This window comes from Oncorhynchus tshawytscha, linkage group LG11 (genome assembly GCF_018296145.1).
Source record: "Oncorhynchus tshawytscha isolate Ot180627B linkage group LG11, Otsh_v2.0, whole genome shotgun sequence".
Taxonomy (NCBI): Eukaryota; Metazoa; Chordata; class Actinopteri; order Salmoniformes; family Salmonidae; genus Oncorhynchus; species Oncorhynchus tshawytscha.
Genome location: NC_056439.1, coordinates 47,949,059 through 47,968,212, shown reverse-complemented (window position 1 = coordinate 47,968,212; position 19,154 = coordinate 47,949,059). Strand labels below are relative to the sequence as shown.

Sequence of the window (19,154 nt, the reverse complement as noted above, 5' to 3'; positions counted from 1 at the left end):
CATTATGTACAAAATAAGTTTAAAAAAAATAAGTTACAAACAATGCAAAAAATGAACAAAAAAACACAATCGGCTGGAGGCACGTAGCATGTTTGCCATCTTCTCTGGCGCCATCTCTCTCTCTCTCTCTCTTGACAATGACTTTAGGAGTTGGTTATACAGCACAAACAGATCTGTGATCAGGCTATCATGCTGTGGTTATTCACTGATTACAGGGATCATGTGGCTCTTTCAGTAAATCCAATGGGCGAGACTACTCGGAGGCAGATAGGCTATACAGCCCTCCAATCCTCCGAGTGGATGTGAGTATGGGGCAAGGTGACTGCTGGTGTGATCACGTTCTCTGACTCTCTCTTTCCGCTCTCTCTCTTACTGACTTGCTCAGACGCTCTCTCTGACTCGCTCTCTGACTCGCTCTCCTCTCTCTCTTACTGACTCCCTCTGACTCTCTCTCTATCTCTCTTACTCTCTCACTCTGACTCTCTCTCTCTCTCTCTCTGACTCTCTCTCGCTCTCTCCTACTCTCTTGCTCTGACTCTCTCTCTGACTCTCTCTCACCTCTCTCTTACTGACTCGCTCTGACTCTCTCTGACTCTCTCTCTCCTCCCTATCTCTCTCTCTCTTACTGACTCACGCTCTCTCTCACAAACACACTCTCACACTCCTTCCATCTCTCTTTCACTCACTCTCTAAGCTGTCTGTGCTCTTCTTCCTTCACATCAGTTCTGGTGAATGTGGATTATTGTGCTTCTAGAATGAGGGTTTATTTGAACCTCCTCTGAGGAAGATAGAAGATGAGGTGTGAAGTTCCACAGACCTCTCCACTCTGACTGATGCTTGCCCTTCCGTGTAACCTTCCCCACCTTTCGTCTTGTGCAAGACTATCTACTTCTACCTCTTCCATTGAAACCATGTATTCCTTTGACGATTTCGGGTAAGGATAATGCCTTTCTCACTGTGTCGCTTTTGTCTTGTCCATTTGCCTCAGAATGTTCTGTTGATACAGTAGTATACTGTATGTTCAGGATAGTTGAGAAATGGTATTGGTAGATAGTTCTTTGATACAACTGATGTTGCCGTTGTTGGGAATTTGACTATTCAGGTGTGAAGTGTATAAATCAGACATGTGATTGGACAATGATGATAAGACAATAATATAGTCAGAGAGAGGACTCCTACTACCAGCAGGCTGGGTGGATCTCTAGATACATGGACTGAGGAGATTACAGAGACTGGGACCAGGGTTGGGGTTAATTCCATTTCAATTCTGTAAATTCAGGAACTAAACTGAAATTCCACTTTCCAAAATGTTCTAATCAAGGAATAGCAGTAGTTTGTGAGGACTGGATTCTTAGAGTTGTGTTCATTAAGTGCCAAACGGAAGAAAACTGAGTTAATAAACAGGGAGTGAAAACCTGGACTTTTCTTTTTATGTTTTATGCTACGGTGTGCCCTAATGAACACAACCCAGGTGATGTAGTCACGCCCTGACCATAGAGAGCCCTTGGTTCTCTATGGTGTTGTAGGTCAGGGCGTGACTAGCGGGGATGTTCTAGTTTTTCTATTTCTATGTTGGTGTGCTTGGTATGGTTCCCAATTAGAGGCAGCTGATTGTCGTTGTCTCTAATTTGGGGATCATACTTAAGTTCTCCATTGTTCCCACCTGGGTTGTGGGATATTGTTTGTGTTATTGTGCACCACGGCTTTCATGGTTCGTTGTTCGTTTCTTGTTTTGTTGAAGTTTCCAGGTTAATAAAGATGTGGAACTCTACGCACACTGCGCCTTGGTCCGTCTTTAATCACGACCGTGACAGATGTAGTCAGTATGAAGGAAGAATCACCTGAGGAAGCTCTGTGACATTGCTGGAATGGGGAATTTAGCTGTTTAATGACTCTCTAGCTAAGGGCCAATACCAGGATTCACTAACAGGACTGTGGACAAATGCTTTCTGTCAGTACAACTGACTGTATGCGCAATGATGACATAACTCATTTTTGGAGGGAGTGAGAGCTTTAGGAACATTGTCACTTGACAAACAAAATGCATTTACCCCCAAAGTGAAAACAGTTGGAGACCACTCAACCGTTTAATGTTGTAATAACAAGCTTATAATATACTTATGAGCTTGTGAAAATATAATTTCATAAAAGTCCTTATAGAATGACAAGCATATTGTTTCTACTCAGGTCAGGATTCTGTTTACCTTGGCAGCCATTTTCCTGTCTGCATTCTGGAGGCACAACAGCGCCTGGCGTCCTTGGGGAGCTTTGCTGTTGCTGAACCTGCATTTATTGGCTTTAAAACTACCTCAGCCTCTCTCTCTTCCCTCTCTCTTTCAAACCCTCACTCAACCTGCCCTCTCTCTAACCCTCTCCCTCTGTCTAACCCTCTCCCTCTCTCTAAACCTCCCCTCTCTGTCTCCCTCTAACCCTCACTCCACCTGCCCTCTCTCAACCCCCTCTCTCTTCCTCTCTCTAACTCTCTCTAGCTCTCTCTCTAACTCTCTCTCTTTCTCTACATCTGCTATCCTCCTTACCTTTCAGTTGATGACTGACCATTAACATCAAACAGAAATTGGGCTAGCTACCGTAACTCCCCGGTGAGAGTGCTTCCTCAGACCCATAACTAGCCAGTTGCTACAGTACCAAAATTACTGCATTTCCCTTTAAGAATAAGGATTAGTGACAGATAGGGACCTGCCTGTACAGAGGGCTTGGGATGTAGGTGGGGGGAGGGGCTGTAGCCATGTGTCTACTACTTACTTACCCCTTTCGTCGCCTTGGCGACCACAGACCAGTCATTACTGCAATTCATTTAATCTTGGAAGACATGTAGTCTACTGAGATCATTCATTCATCTTTGATGTGTCTTGATACCAACAACATCTTTTCCACAGGCTCTATGTTAGTTAGTGAGCACCGTGGATCTGTGTTGAAGTCCAGCTGGGTTTTGGGATTCCTGGAGTGACAGACAATGATAGTAATTCAGCTTGACACCACTCCAAACTGAGAGGACTTGTTTAACCAATCCTAACAGAGGAGGACTTGTTTAACCAATCCTAACAGAGGAGGACTTGTTTCAAATCTAATCAAATCAAATTTTATTTGTCACATACACATGGTTAGCAGATGTTAGTGCGAGTGTAGCGAAATGCTTGTGCTTCTAGTTCCGACAATGCAGTAATAACCAACAAGTAATCTAGCTAACAATTCCAAAACTACTACCGTTTAGCCAATCCTAACTGAGGAGATCTTGTTTAACCAATCCTAACAAAGGAGGACTTGTTTAACCAATCCTAACTGAGGAGGACTTGTTTAACCAATCCTAACAGAGGAGGACTTGTTTAACCAATCCTAACAGAGGAGGACTTGTTTAACCAATCCTAACTGAGGAGGACTTGTTTAACCAATCCTAACTGAGGAGGACTTGTTTAACCAATCCTAACTGAGGAGGACTTGTTTAACCAATCCTAACTGAGGAGGACTTGTTTAACCAATCCTAACTGAGGAGGACTTGTTTAACCAATCCTAACAAAGGAGGACTTGTTTAACCAATCCTAACTGAGGAGGACTTGTTTAACCAATCCTAACAGAGGAGGACTTGTTTAACCAATCCTAACAGAGGAGGACTTGTTTAACCAATCCTAACTGAGGAGGACTTGTTTAACCAATCCTAACTGAGGAGGACTTGTTTAACCAATCCTAACTGAGGAGCACTTGTTTAACCAATCCTAACTGAGGAGGACTTGTTTAACCAATCCTAACTGAGGAGGACTTGTTTAACCAATCCTAACAGAGGAGGACTTGTTTAACCAATCCTAACTGAGGAGGACTTGTTTAACCAATCCTAACTGAGGAGGACTTGTTTAACCAATCCTAACTGAGGAGCACTTGTTTAACCAATCCTAACTGAGGAGGACTTGTTTAACCAATCCTAACTGAGGAGGACTTGTTTAACCAATCCTAACAGAGGAGGACTTGTTTAACCAATCCTAACTGAGGAGCACTTGTTTAACCAATCCTAACTGAGGAGGACTTGTTTAACCAATTAAACTGAGGAGGACTTGTTTAACCAATCCTAACTGAGGAGGACTTGTTTAACCAATTGAAAACAGCGAATAAACCCATAGTGGTGCTCTTGCCTCAGTGATTCCATGTCAACCAATCAGAATGTAGTGTACTGTAACTATCATAATGAGTATATCATACTGTAACTATCATAATGAGTATATCATACTATAACTATCATAGTGAGTATATCATACTGTAACTATCATATTGAGTATATCATACTGTAACTATCATAATGAGTCTATCATACGGTAACTATCATAATGAGTATATCATACTGTAACTATTATAATGAGTATAGCGTGTGTGTGTGTGTGTGTGTGTGAGTGTGAGTGTGTGTGTGTGTGTGTGTGTGTGTGTGTGTGTGTGTGTGTGTGTGTGTGTGTGTGTGTGTGTGTGTGTGTGTGTGCGTACGTAGCCTCATAACTGACTTGAGTGCCAGAGACAGATCAACTATATGTTTTTGACCTTATTCAGAGGGATCCCTTCCACAAGTTGACAAGAGCAAACACTCATGACCTCCATCATTATCCAGAGCCACTGCTGGAGGACACAGCACAGGGCATCCCAATCAATACGTTCTATAAGGACACGCCCCACATGTGCGGTCATGGCAACAGCTGGCTGATGGCTGGTTTAAGGTAGGGGCTGTAGTAGACAGTAGGGTGGGGAAAGGGTGGGGATTGAGGGAGAGAGGGGCATGCACCCACCCCCTGCCATAATCAGCAGGCATTATGGAATCAGCTAGGACCCTGTTTGTGTGTGTGTGTGTGTGTGTGTGTGTGTGTGTGTGTGTGTGTGTGTGTGTGTGTGTGTGTGTGTGTGTGTGTGTGTGTGTGTGTGTGTGTGTGTGTGTGTGTGTGTGTGTGTGTGTGTTCTATACGTTCTCAGTGTATGTGTGTTAGGTCTCCACCCTGTCACAGCTGGAGCTTGGGGTGGTATATGGGCTAATCTCCCAGGGTCAAACAGCAAGACAACAGCAGAACAATAGCAAGACAACAGCAAGACAACAGCAGGACAACAGCAGAACAATAGCAAGACAACAGCAGGACAACAGCAGAACAATAGCAAGACAACAGCAAGACAACAGCAGAACAATAGCAAGACAACAGCAAGACAACAGCAGAACAATAGCAAGACAACAGCAAGACAACAGCAAGACAACAGCAGAACAACAGCAGAACAAGACAACAAGACAATAGCAAGCAAGACAACAGCAGAACAACAGCAGAACAATAGCAAGACAACAGCAAGACAACAGCAGAACAATAGCAAGACAACAGCAAGACAACAGCAAGACAACAGCAGAACAATAGCAAGACAACAGCAAGACAACAGCAGGACAACAGCAGAACAACAGCAGAACAACAGCAGAACAACAGCAAGACAACAGCAGAACAACAGCAGGACAACAGCAGAACAACAGCAAGACAACAGCAGAACAACAGCAAGACAACAGCAGAACAACAGTGTTGTCCTGCTGTTGTTCTAGAACAGGCCTTTCAGTATCACTCATCTCTTTGTTTCTGGATCTGTGTCTACTCTGCACTCAGACTAGTGGGATTTTATAATCAACTGTCAAGTTGTAGCCTGGTGGGTTTGTATAATCTACTGTCAAATTGTAGCCTGGTGTGGTGGGTTTGTATAATCTTTTGAGGTCATAGTAAGAGGATGATAAAAGATCTGAGCTGTAGACTTCCATTTCAGAGCTCCGTATGTCGTACTGGAATGACACACATCCAATAGTGTGAGACTGAGACCGTTTTGTAAATAGAAGTCTTTTGTTTTTTTCTCCATCAATATGGATATCCACCACCTCTATGCACAATGCTTCTACAGGCCTCAGAGTGTCAGCGATCCTGGATGCTTCTACAACAACCACTCAGCCAGGTTGGTTGTACATTCATTTGTTAACACTTCGTAATAAAACTTGAATGAATACGCATAAATAAATGTTTTCTAAACAGTTTACAATGCCATTTCATAAGCATTAATATGAATTTAAACACATGTATAAATCAAATCAAATGAGCAATTATAATGGCTTATTCATTAAATGCATAATGAAGTGTAACCCATTTAGTTTACTGTGGCCAATTGGCAACTGTTAGGGAGATTAATGAGAGTGAGTTAGTTATTCAACGCAAAAAGATTGAACTGTATAAACCTTTAATGTTAATGGCACAGTAGCTTCTATTGCGATGTGTTCCAACTCCAGTCCTTGAGTACCTGCAACAGTACACATTTTCGTTGTAGCCCTGGACAAAAACTCCTCATTATTAAAAAGGTGGATGGACCAGGGTTGGGAAACACTGTTCTAATGCATACAGCAGCAAATCCCCTAGTAAATTAAGCCTAAATAATCTGAATTCATTTAGAATATTCTTGTTATTTAGTGAAAGGCATATTTGTACTGTCATTTTTTTTTTAAATTTACCTTTATTTAACTAGGCAAGTCAGTTAAGAACAAATTCTTATTTTCAATGACGGCCTAGGAACAGTGGGTTAACTGCCTGTTCAGGGGCAGAACGACAGAATTTGCAACCTTCCGATTACTAGTCCAACGCTCTAACCACTAGGCTACCCTAGTAGTTGGAGTGCTGACAGTCTGCATATGAGTGGTTTTTCAGAAATATAGAACCTTTCTATGTTGTCCTACTGAGTACTCCCAGTGCCTTCAGAAAGTATTCATACCCCTTGAATTATTCCACGTTTGTGACCGGCCACCTCAATTCAGTTTTATGTAGCAAATTGTGATTGGTGGGGTTTTGCAAATGTAACATCAGTAGGGTAGAGAGAGGAAAAAGGGGGGAAGAAGTATTTATGACTGTCATAAACCTACCCCCCAGGCCAACGTCATGACACCCCTAGGGCGAAGTTGAAGTAGGCTGTGATTCGATTATAAATTAACAGGCACCGCATTGATTATATGCAATGCAGGACAAGGTAGTTAAACTAGTAAAATCATCAACCATGTGTAGTTAACTAGTGATTATGTTAAGATTGATTATTTTTTATAAGATAAGTTTAATGCTAGCTAGCAACTTACCTTGGCTCCTCGCAGCCACCAGGTCCCTTTTGATGCTGCACTCGCGTAACAAGTGGTCAGCCTGCCACGCAGTCTCTTCGTGGATTGCAATGTAATCGGCCATAATTGACATCCAAAAATGCAGATGACCGATTGTTATGAAAACATAAGTATCGGCCGTGCGGCATACAAGTTTGTTATTAAGGCACATGAAAGTTGACATATTCCAGAAGGCATTTCTGCCCAAAAAAATGAATTTAGATGTGTTTTTTTATTCAATTGTTCAAATGCCTCTCCTGTGAAGTAGTGACGTGTGTCATACGCACAGCTTCTTCAAACGGGTTACATTTTGTTGTGTTACAGCCTGAATTCAAAATGGATTCAATATGTTTTTTCCTCTCACCCATCTACACACTATACTCCATAATGAAAACATGCTTTTTAGAAATGTTTGCAAATATATAAAAATTAAATACAAGATTATTACATTTACATAAGTATTCACACACCCCTTTGGCAGCGATTACAGCTGTGAATCTTTCTGGGTAAGTTCTTTGCACACCTGGATTGTACAATATTTGTACATAATTCTTTTTTAAAATTCTTCAAGATCTGTCAAGTTGTTTGTTAATCGTTGCTACACAGCCATTTTCAAGTCTTGCCATTGATTTTCAAGCCGATTTAAGTCAAAACTGTAACTAGGCCACTTAGGAACATTCAATATCTTCTTGATAAGCAACTCCAGTGTAGATTTGCCCTTGTGTTTTAGGTTACTGTCCTGCTGAAAGGTGAGTTTGTGTCCCAGTGTGTGTTGGATAGCAGACTGAACCATGTTTTCCTCCAGGATTTTGCCTGTGTTTACCTCTATTCTGTGTATTTTTATCATCAAGAAATGTTCTAGTCCTTGCCGATGGGCCCCCGGGTGGAGCAGCGGTCTAAGGCACTGCATCTCAGTGCTAGAGGCATCACTACAGACACCCTGGTTTAAATCCAGGCTGTATCAGGCGGCTCACATTTGGCCCAGGTTGTCCGGGTTTGGCCAGTGTAGGCCGTCATTGTAAATAAGAATTTGTTCTTAACTGACTTGCCTCGTTAAATAAAGGTTAAATAACAAAATATATATTTTTAAATGTAATGACAAGCATACCGGTAACATGATGCAGCCACCACCATGCTTGAAAATTGAGTGTTACTTACTTAGTGATGTGTTGGATTTGCCCCAAACATAACGCTTTGTATTCAGGACATAAAGTTCACTTTCTTTATCACATTTTTTTCTTCAGTTTTACATTAGTGCTGTATTGCAAACAGGATGCATTCTTTTGAATATTTTTATTCTGTACAGGCTTCTTTCTTTTCACTCTGTCATTTAGGTCGGTATTGTGGTGTAACTACAATGTTGTTGATCCATCCTCAGTTTTCTCCTCTATCACAGCCGTTAACCTCTGTAACTGTTTTAAAGTCACCATTGGCCTTATGGTGAAATCCCTGAGCGGTTTCCTTCCACTCTGGCAACTTAGTTAGAATGGACACCTGTATCTTTGTAGTGACTGGGTGTGATTTAATATAATCCAAAGTGTAATTAATAACTTCACCATGCTCAAAGAGATATTCAATGTCATTTAAAAAAAAAAGCCCTTCTTTGCGAGGCATTGAGAAACCTCCCTGGTCTTTGGGGTTGAATATGCGTTTGAAATTCACTTCTCGACTGAAGGACCTTACAGATAATTGTATGTGTGGGGTACAGAGATGACGTAGTCACTCAAAACAGTGTCCCGTGTGGCTCTGTTGGTAGAGCATGGTGTTTGCAATGCCAGGGTTGTGGGTTCTATTCACACAGCGGACTATGCTTTAGCTCAGTGCCGACGTTGTAATCCATGGCTTCTGGTTGGGATATGTACGTACGGTCACTATGAGGATGACATTGTCGATGCACTTATTAATGAAGCCGGTGACTGATGTGGTAAACTCCTCAATGCATCGGATGAATCCCGGAACATATTCCAGTCTGTGCTAGGAAAACAGTCCTGTAGCTTAGCATCCGCTTCATCGGACCACTTCAGAATTGAGCGTGCCACTAGTACTTCCTGTTTGAGGTTTTTTTTTTGTATGTAGGAATCAGGAGGATAGAGTTATGGTCAGATTAGCCAAATAGAGGGTGAGGGAGAGCTTTGTATGTGTCTCTGTGTGTGGAGTAAAGGTGATCTAGAGTTTGTATGTGTCTCTGTGTGTGCAGTAAAGGTGATCTAGAGTTTGTATGTGTCTCTGTGTGTGCAGTAAAGGTGATCTAGAGTTTGTATGTGTCTCTGTGTGTGCAGTAAAGGTGATCTAGAGTTTGTATGTGTCTCTGTGTGTGGAGTAAAGGTGATCTAGAGTTTGTATGTGTCTCTGTGTGTGGAGTAAAGGTGATCTAGAGTTTGTATGTGTCTCTGTGTGTGGAGTAAAGGTGATCTAGAGTTTGTATGTGTCTCTGTGTGTGGAGTAAAGGTGATCTAGAGTTTGTATGTGTCTCTGTGTGTGGAGTAAAGGTGATCTAGAGTTTGTATGTGTCTCTGTGTGTGGAGTAAAGGTGATCTAGAGTTTGTATGTGTCTCTGTGTGTGCAGTAAAGTTGGGTAAAGTTGAGTTTTTTCTTCTCTAGTTGCACAGGTGACATGCTGGAAGAAATTAGGTAAAGGTGGCGGGTTAGTGAGTGAACAGGTACAGGTGCTTGTATTAAATGCAGCATCACAAATGGTTAAAAGGTAGGTGTGTGTGTGTGTGTGTGTGTGTGTGTGTGTGTGTGTGTGTGTGTGTGTGTGTGTGCGTGCGTGCGTGCGTGCGTGCGTGCGTGCGAACAAGTACACGTGCACGTGGTTGTATTCCATTTAGAATCCCTAATGGTTTTAATGCATGAGACCTTTTTGCGGGGACATTTAGCTAACAACATGTGATCATTAATGGAGAAGCAGGAAAATACCATTAAGGGCCACATCCCTCTCTCCTGTTTGTGGCTTAATTCTCATTCAAGTGATTCCTAGGGATTGAAGTTGGAGCTTGCTGACATAGATGAGAGTCTCTACGTCTTGTTGTGACGTAGATTAGAGTCTCTACGTCTTGTTGTGACGTAGATTAGAGTCTCTACGTCTTGTTGTGACGTAGATTAGAGTTTCTACGTCTTGTTGTGACGTAGATTAGAGTCTCTACGTCTTGTTGTGACGTAGATTAGAGTCTCTACGTCTTGTTGTGTCGTAGATTAGAGTCTCTACGTCTTGTTGGCTGAATATGCATTGCATTAGTGAGCACACACTACATTTGTTTATAATGCACAGTTTATAGTTGTGTAAATCCTCATGCTTTATGGCCATATTGGAAATAGACAAAAAAATGGTCTTGACAGTATGTCTGTCCATTTGTTTTATATAACCACACTGGCCACTCGGTCTTCCACCAAATAAAATGTTATTTGTCACATGTGCCAAACACAACAGGTGTAGACTATAACAGCGATATGCTTACTTACAAGCCTTTTTAACAAACAATGTCGTTAAGAAAAATAAGTGTTCAAGCATTTACTAAAATTAACTGAAGTTAAAAAAAATGTAATCAAAAATACTGTAGTCCTCTGTCCTTACAGGACTCCCTTCTAGCTGGAATGTATCTGTGCTGAGATTACAGCATTGTGCTTGTGTGAGAGTTAAAGCCTAGATAATGTAGCTTTAAGACAGGAGTGAGGTAACGATCTCCTCGGAAGTCGCCTGTAATCCCGCCACTGAGACGTTCTCTCACAGCTGGTGTGTGTGAGCGTGCGCGTGCGTGTGTGGTGGAGCCGCCCCAAAAGGATTATACTGCACTGCACTCTGGGGGAAAAAACACTAGAGTGCATCACCCACTCTATCCCCTCCCCTGCTGCCCTCTCTCTAATAACAGAGGAGGAACTAAACTTCAAATTGTTCAATTCATTCACCAAAATGTGCAGGGTGCCTCTCACAGCCATAAATATCCTCGTCGTTATTTTGAGTTCATGCCATACACCAGCTGTATGTTCAGGAGCTTAGTGTTCTACACCAATGCAACACGTGGAGGTTCAGTTAGAAGCTTATGTTTTATTGCCATTTTGTAGGGAGCTTTATGGCAGAATGCACCAAAACACTTGTGACTATACCAACATCTCTTGATAGCAACTCACAATTCCACACAAATGTCCTTGTCCATTCATTAACAAAACAAAACTATCTTATAAAGGAACGTAGTCTGTATAGTCAAAAGCACGTCACATGTTAAGGGGCGCTGGGCAGAAGGAAACTTGTATTATAAATGGAAATGGAGAAACTAGTTGGATGCAATCGTTAGCCTTGTGTGACAAATTTATGTCCGAGCCAGTCACTTGAGACAAGAATGAGAGGAGTCTGCCCTGTAGTGGCCATCTCTTATCCACCATAGAGCCCTGTAGTGGCCATCTCTTATCCACCCTAGAGCTCTGTAGTGGCCATCCCTTATCTACCATAGAGCCCTGTAGTGGCCATCTCGTATCCACCATAGAGCCCTGTAGAGGCCATCTCTTATCCACCATAGAGCCCTGTAGTGGCCATCTCTTATCCACCATAGAGCCCTGTAGTGGCCATCTCTTATCCACCATAGAGCCCTGTAGTGGCCATCTCTTATCCACCATAGAGCTCTGTAGTGGCCATCTCTTATCTACCATAGAGCCCTGTAGTGGCCATCTCTTATCCACCATAGAGCCCTGTAGTGGCCATCTCTTATCCACCATAGAGCTCTGTAGTGGCCATCTCTTATCTACCATAGAGCCCTGTAGTGGCCATCTCTTATCCACCATAGAGCCCTGTAGAGGCCATCTCTTATCCACCATAGAGCCCTGTAGTGGCCATCTCTTATCCACCATAGAGCCCTAGTGGTAGTGGCCATCTCTTATCCACCATAGAGTCCTGTAGTGGCCATCTCTTATCCACCATAGAGCCCTGTAGTGGCCATCTCTTATCCACCATAGAGCCCTGTAGAGGCCATCTCTTATCCACCATCGAGCTCTGTAGTGGCCATCTCTTATCCACCATAGAGCCCTGTAGAGGCCATCTCTTATCCACCATAGAGCCCTGTAGTGGCCATCTCTTATCCACCATAGAGCTCTGTAGAGACATCTCTTATCCACCATAGAGCTCTGGGATTGGGTTACAGACTCGTCTTTGTGATTGTTGGTGCGTGGAGAGAGGAGTGAGGAATCAGGGAGGGTACAGACAGGCTGAATTGGAGAGGAGTGAGGAGGCAGAGAGGGACTGAATGGGAGAGGAGTGAGGAGGCAGGGAGGGAGGGTACAGAGAGGGACTGAATGGGAGAGGAGTGAGGAGGCAGGGAGGGTACAGACAGGGACTGAATGGGAGAGGAGTGAGGAGGCAGGGAGGGACTGAATGGGAGAGGAGTGAGGAAGCAGGGAGGGTACAGAGAGGGACTGAATGGGAGAGGAGTGAGGAGGCAGGGAGAGTACAGACAGGGACTGAATGGGAGAGGAGTGAGGAGGCAGGGAGGGTACAGACAGGGACTGAATGGGAGAGGACAGGGTGAGGAGGCAGGGAGGGTACAGACAGGGACTGAATGGGAGAGGAGTGAGGAGGCAGAGAGGGACTGAAGGGGAGAGGAGTGAGGAGGCAGGGAGGGTACAGACAGGGACTGAATGGGAGAGGACTGAATGAGGAGGCAGAGGGTACAGAGGGACTGAATGGGAGAGGGGAGGAGGCAGGGAGGGACTGAGGAGGCAGGGAGGGTACAGACAGGGACTGAATGGGAGAGGAGTGAGGAGGCAGAGAGGGACTGAATGGGAGAGGAGTGAGGAGGCAGGGAGGGTACAGACAGGCTGAATGGTTAAACTTTGAAGTCTAAAATGGTCACAGTCACAGTGTCCCTGGATCGTTACATATATCATCAGCCTTACATGTTTTTCATTCAAGGTGTCGTATTCTATTTTGGGCCTTGCAGTTCAAATGTAAATTACAATTAGCAGACATATCATTGGTAGCCAGAAAGCAGGGAGTGATAGAGAAAGGCCTTACCAATGATATAGCAGACAGTGTGTGATGATCGGTTGTGGTCTATCATTCGGGTCTGTTCAGGTACGTTCCACTGAACCAGCAGCTTTCAACTTTTACCCTGCCCGGCAACAAAAGCTCTACCTGCTGGCTAGCTGGGCATCACCCTCTCACTGCCTGACACCTGCTCTGCCTCCAGGGTTCCCATGGAAACCCTGACTTTTCCCAAGCAAAATGTAATTTAGTTGTGTTGATGGGGAAATTAGGCCTATACAGCCTGCTTTTACCAACGCACCCATTTTAGTAGTCCTAGACAGGGTCAGGAAACCAGGAGTGTGTCCATTAGTGCACATCATAGCTAAACGTTTTGCAACTAAAAACATTAAATCCCCCAGCAAATGTTTAGAAAGTTCAAGCTTTCTTCCTGTATTTCTACACAATTTCAAAACTCTAAAATGCTTTTTGGAGAACAGCAAAAAAAACAAGCAAAAAAATGACCCCAGCCATTATCACATTGGTTTCTGTAGCTTCATTCACCTCAGTCTATCTACAAACACATAGCCTATTAGCTATAATATTGACCGCTAAACATTAACTCTGCCCCTGGGATTTAAAACTATAATTTAATACGTACAGAGGGATCTGTTAGCAGAAAGAGTATTTTTATTAACAAATGGTTAACAAATAAATGAGCTTTTTTTTAAATTTGTTTTACAGCAATTTTTCTGCAATTCTACACATTTTGCTATGACTTATGCCAGATTAATATATCAGTAGGTGACTAACAATATCAAATGGGGGAGACCTGGAGGTCAGGGTCCCTGGGCACTTACCCTACGGCCAAGTGTAGATAGCCAGCTAGACTAATTTAGTGAATGTCAGTGATTGACGTATAGGCTTGCTGAATTCAAAATGCTAGAAACGTGGTGGCATACTTTCTCCTAGTTCGCCCATGAGGCTTCTTTTACATGGTTAAGCACTCAGTGTAACAGAAGCCTCCATCCAGCCTCTCAATCCCACTGGCAGTAGTCTAGCTAGAACACATTTACAGTGTGTCACTGGAGGCATTTGTCTCAACTCCTTCTTCTGTATCCTTCTAAGCCTGTAACGGATTGTGAACTAACTCTCTCTGTGTAATTATTTGGATTGTCCAATGGAACAGTCAGATGCAAGGAGAGCCGTGTGTGTGTGACATGAGTCATGAGAATTTCAAGGTATCCCCAAAGCAGAAGCTAATCCCGATTTAAAATGGTGATGTGTTTGAGCACTTCTGTCCAATCCCAGTGAGCAAAACTGTTTTTAAAGATGTCATTTCAAAAGCACAACTGGTTGAAATAACTCACACACACATACAGGGGTGAGTAATGTTATTTCACTACTGGGTTATTGACTGGTTATATTGAATGGATGTTCCTTAAAACTAAATAATTCAAACGAACGTCTCAAAGAGATATTACACACATAGCCTGTCCACGGCCATTGAATTATTCAGGGGTAATTTTATATCCTCTATGAAACAAAGACCCAGAATTAGTGTCTATTTGTATCTATATTTCATATTTTATTGGCCATAAAAAAGTACTTATGCATTTCTTTAAGGTGTAGTTTTTCATATATGGAAGACCAACAGGGTTTAAACCCAGAGTGATTGGCGAGGAGAGGAACAGTCGCCCTCATGTCCTCAATTCAAGCGGGTATCCGTCAAATTGCCACGTACGTTTTGCGATATTACATTAACGAAAGAAGTTACATCAAAACAACGAACACTGTCCCCCCCCCACCCCCCCACCCCGTCGGACTACATAGCACGCGGGATAGAACAGCAGCATATTTTGTCTTGACGTCAACTAAACAAATCCAATAGAAGGGCTGTGGGGCAGACTGTAGCGCTGTTTCCCCCGACTACAGATTCCATCTTTAACTATAGCTACATGCTGTATCCTAATATTTGGATTGTTTAGACAGTGGTTCTAGGATCATCTCCCATGTATCATTGGTTAGGCCTAACCAATGATATTAATTCATTTCATTAAAATCAAATGTTATTGGTTACATACACATGGTTAGCAGATGTTATTGGTTACATACACATGTTTAGCAGATGTTATTGGTTACATACACATGGTTAGCAGATGTTAATGCGAGTGCAGCGAAATGCTTGTGCTTTTAGTTCCGACAGTGCAGTAATATCTAACAAGTCATACCTAACAATTCCACAACAACTACGTAATACACACAAATCTAAAGGGATGGAATGAGGATATGTACATGTAAATATATGGATGAGCGATGACCGAGCGGCGTGGACAAGATGCAATAGACGGTATAAAATACAGTATATACATGAGATGAGTAATGTAAGATATGTAAACATTATTAAAGTGGGATTATTTAAAGTGACCAGTGATCCATTCATTACTACCTTTTTTAGGTTTGTGTTGATTCTTTAAAGGTGCAGTACGCTGCAACCTACTTGAACCAGAAAGACGGTTGTTTACCACCAAGTGCTTATATTAGCATTAGCTGACCACAAACCAGTGTAGTCTACCCCAATACACACTGGGTATACCAAACATTAGGTACACCTTCCTAATATTGAGATGCCCCCCTTTGCCCTCAGAACAGCCTCAATTCATCTGGGTATGGACTCTACAAGGTATCAAAAGTGTTCCACAGGGATACTGGCCCATGTTGATTCCAATGCTTCCCACAGTTGAGTCAAGTTGGCTGGATATCCTTTGGGTGCTGGACCATTCTTGATACACACAGGAAACTGTTGAACATGAAAAACCCAGCAGCATTGCAGTTCTTGACAGACCTGGCACCCACTACCATACCCCCTACAAAAGCACTTAAATATTTTGTCTTACCCGCCCTCTGAATGGCACACATACACAATCCACATCTGACTTGTCTCAAGGCTTAAAAATCCTTCTTTAACCTGTCTCCTCCCCTTCATCTACACTGATTTGAAGTGGATTTAACAGGGGACATCAATAAGGGATAATTGCTTTCACCTGGATTCACCCGGTCAGTCTGTCATGGAAAGAGCAGGTGTTCCTAATGTTTTGTATACTCAGTGTAGAACGCTTTAAAGATGAGCTACAGTTGTATGAGTAGGCCTTTTGTATGTGTCGCAGTTCACATGCTCGTACCATCACTCATAGGGGCAGTGCATGATTTCCAATCTGCATGATTTGACCCTTCGCATTGTGTCATGTAGGTCAAGACATTTCCCACTCTGTCACCCTGACTTGCTGTTCTGTCACCAGTTTTAGCTTAGTTGTGTTTGTCACGCCGCCCTTTTCTCCGAGTTATTTTTCCATCCCCAGCGATTGCGAAGCATTTGAATGAAACCCAATGCTTCACAGAGAAGGCATGTTAACCATCGACCCCAAAATGCCTCCAGAAATAGTTTGTTTTTGTAAGTGGATCTGTCAGACACTAAGGAACTGAGTATCATCTCAGGGACATGGGGTGGTCTCTGTGCTGTGTAGAAGTGCCTGTTGTGTGGTTAAATGAGTTAAATGTTTTTTTTTTTTTATCCATCAATAGAAGTCGTAATATCCTTCATTGCTAAGTACTACTTGACTGAGTAGCACACTGGTGAACTGTGCCTACAGTTTAGTCTAAAGTAAGATACCAGAGCTAAGTTTTCTGTCAGGTTTGGCTTATTGTGGTTTCATTTGAATGGCTTTTATTGATTCCATATCGATTGAGGTATTGACTTCCCTATTTGTAATGTGGTAGATTAAGATGCACTCACACCTTCTGCTTCATGTATCGCTATTAGCCTTTAGCCTTTAGCTGATAGCCTTTAACTGTTAGTCGTTAGCCTTTAACCTTTAGCCTTTAGCTGATAGCCTTTAACTGTTAGCCGTTAGCCGATAGCTTTTAGCTAATAGCCTTTAACTGTTAGCGTTTAGCTGTTGGCCGTTAGCTGTTAGCCTTTGCTTCCTTCTGCTGAGATACTATTTCACCTACTGTGTCAAACTACTCCTCACTCAAAGCCTCAAATGAAGCACAACACACACTGTCCTCTTCTTCCTAACTGGCTGAGCTGTCATGTAAAGGGTAGGCCTAAACCAAACTTGCTATATCCAACTGCATGTTCAGTGTCTCCTCAAGGGCTTACTGTACAATGATTGGATCTTTTTTGTGTGTCTGTAATTGATTGATTTGGGCTTACAGATTTACTCTAAAACATACCAGACCGCACTTCAATTGAATTTGAAAAGTACTTGCAAGGATAGTGAGTTTGGCTGGTTCTGTGATGTTTGTGTGATGGATACTGAGGAGTCTTGAGAATGTGTCAGTCAGTGCCAGGCGTGTGAGGCTTACAGTAGGGTAGTAATCGAGGAGGGACAGCTTTGGGTCCCGACATGCTTTCAAAGCCTCACCCTCTAATATTGTTGTAGCATTGCACATCTACTGGTACACAATATGTTGATAGAGGACGTTCTGAGTCCTGCACTAATACAGCCTCAACCATACACGGTGCTGTGCTGAGACATGGCTGAAGTGTCAGCCTCCATTTTCTCTGTCTCGTAAGGAGGAAGGAAGCAGATCGAAGAGGAAGGTCACATGCTGGCATTTGAATGCTGGCGAGGCCCTAGGGGCCTTGGAGACCAGACAACCTGTCTCTGTGGTGGAATCTTTTATTTAGTTTGGGATATTAATATGGCTTTTTGGGGGGGATATTGGAAAGACTTCCAGAAATATACTTATTTTGCTTTCCATGGTGAGGCACCCACTTTGTAAAATATTTCCTTTAAGAATTGCTGTCTAGAAATGACAGCTGTGAATGCACAGTGCTAATTTGACAATAAAGACTGAGAATGTTGAGTGGCTGAGTATCTAAAGCCGTTAGAGCAGAGCTGTCCCCGTGGTATTGACGGTGAACATTAAGAAACGTCACTTCACAGTCCCCTGAGGGCGTAAGTCACTCTCACCTCTTAGACCTCTATGAGTGAAGCATCTATAGCCTGTCATGCTGTCAGGAATATTACACCACATTACACCATATTATACTGTAATGAAACAGGGAGGGAGCAGGTCTCGAACCTTCTAGCCCGAAGTCCACCGCGTTACTGACTGTGCCGCAAAAGCATGCTCGAGCGGCAGAGTCGATATCCGCGCTTATAAACTCAGGGTCGTTACAATACTATATTACACCATGTTATTCTATATTACACCATGTTATACTATATTATACCATGTTATACTATATTACACCATATTATACCTTGTTATACTATATTACACCATATTATACTATATTATACCATGTTATACTATATTACACCATGTTATACTATATTACACCATATTATACTATATTATACCATGTTATACTATATTACACCATATTATACTATATTACACCATATTATACCATGTTGTACTATATTACACCATGTTATACTATATTACACCATGTTATACTATATTACACCATGTTACACTATATTACACCATGTTATACTATATTACACCATGTTATACTATATTACACCATGTTATACTATATTACACCATATCACACCATTTCACACAATATCACACCATATCAGGGGTAAGGGCGGCAGCGTAGCCTAGTGGTTAGAGCGTTGGACTAGTAATCCCTGAGCTGACAAGGTACAAATCTGTTGTTCTGCCCCTGAACAAGGCAGTTAACCCAGTGTCCCTAGGCCGTCATTGAAAATAAGTATTTGTTCTTTAACTGACCTGTCTAATTAAATAAAGGTCAAAAAAAAAAATAATCATACCATATTGTTATTCATACCCTTTCATATCTTACCCCTTTGTCCATGTACTAAAAAAACATTTTCTCATTGTGGATTTTTCTTTATTATCAATTGAAAGAAGTCACCGCCTACATGTATTGTAAAGGTGAAGCATGGAAGTTTCTCCACTTATGAGGAGTTGGCATTAGTGCTTTGAAATGTACTATACTGTAGATGTACTATGGCTGTACTTGTTCACCACATAATTCAATAGTTTAATTCTTGTTGTCGATAGGAATGGAGAGTTTGGAAT

The 19,154-nt window shown here is 42.4% G+C and overlaps 1 protein-coding gene across 3 annotated transcripts in view; it reads left to right on the top strand.

The window, feature by feature from the left end:
* LOC112262223 (ena/VASP-like protein) overlaps nt 1-19,154 on the top strand; it is a 56,672-nt gene that overhangs the window by 10,441 nt on the left and 27,077 nt on the right. The gene's annotated exons all lie outside the window — the stretch shown is intronic.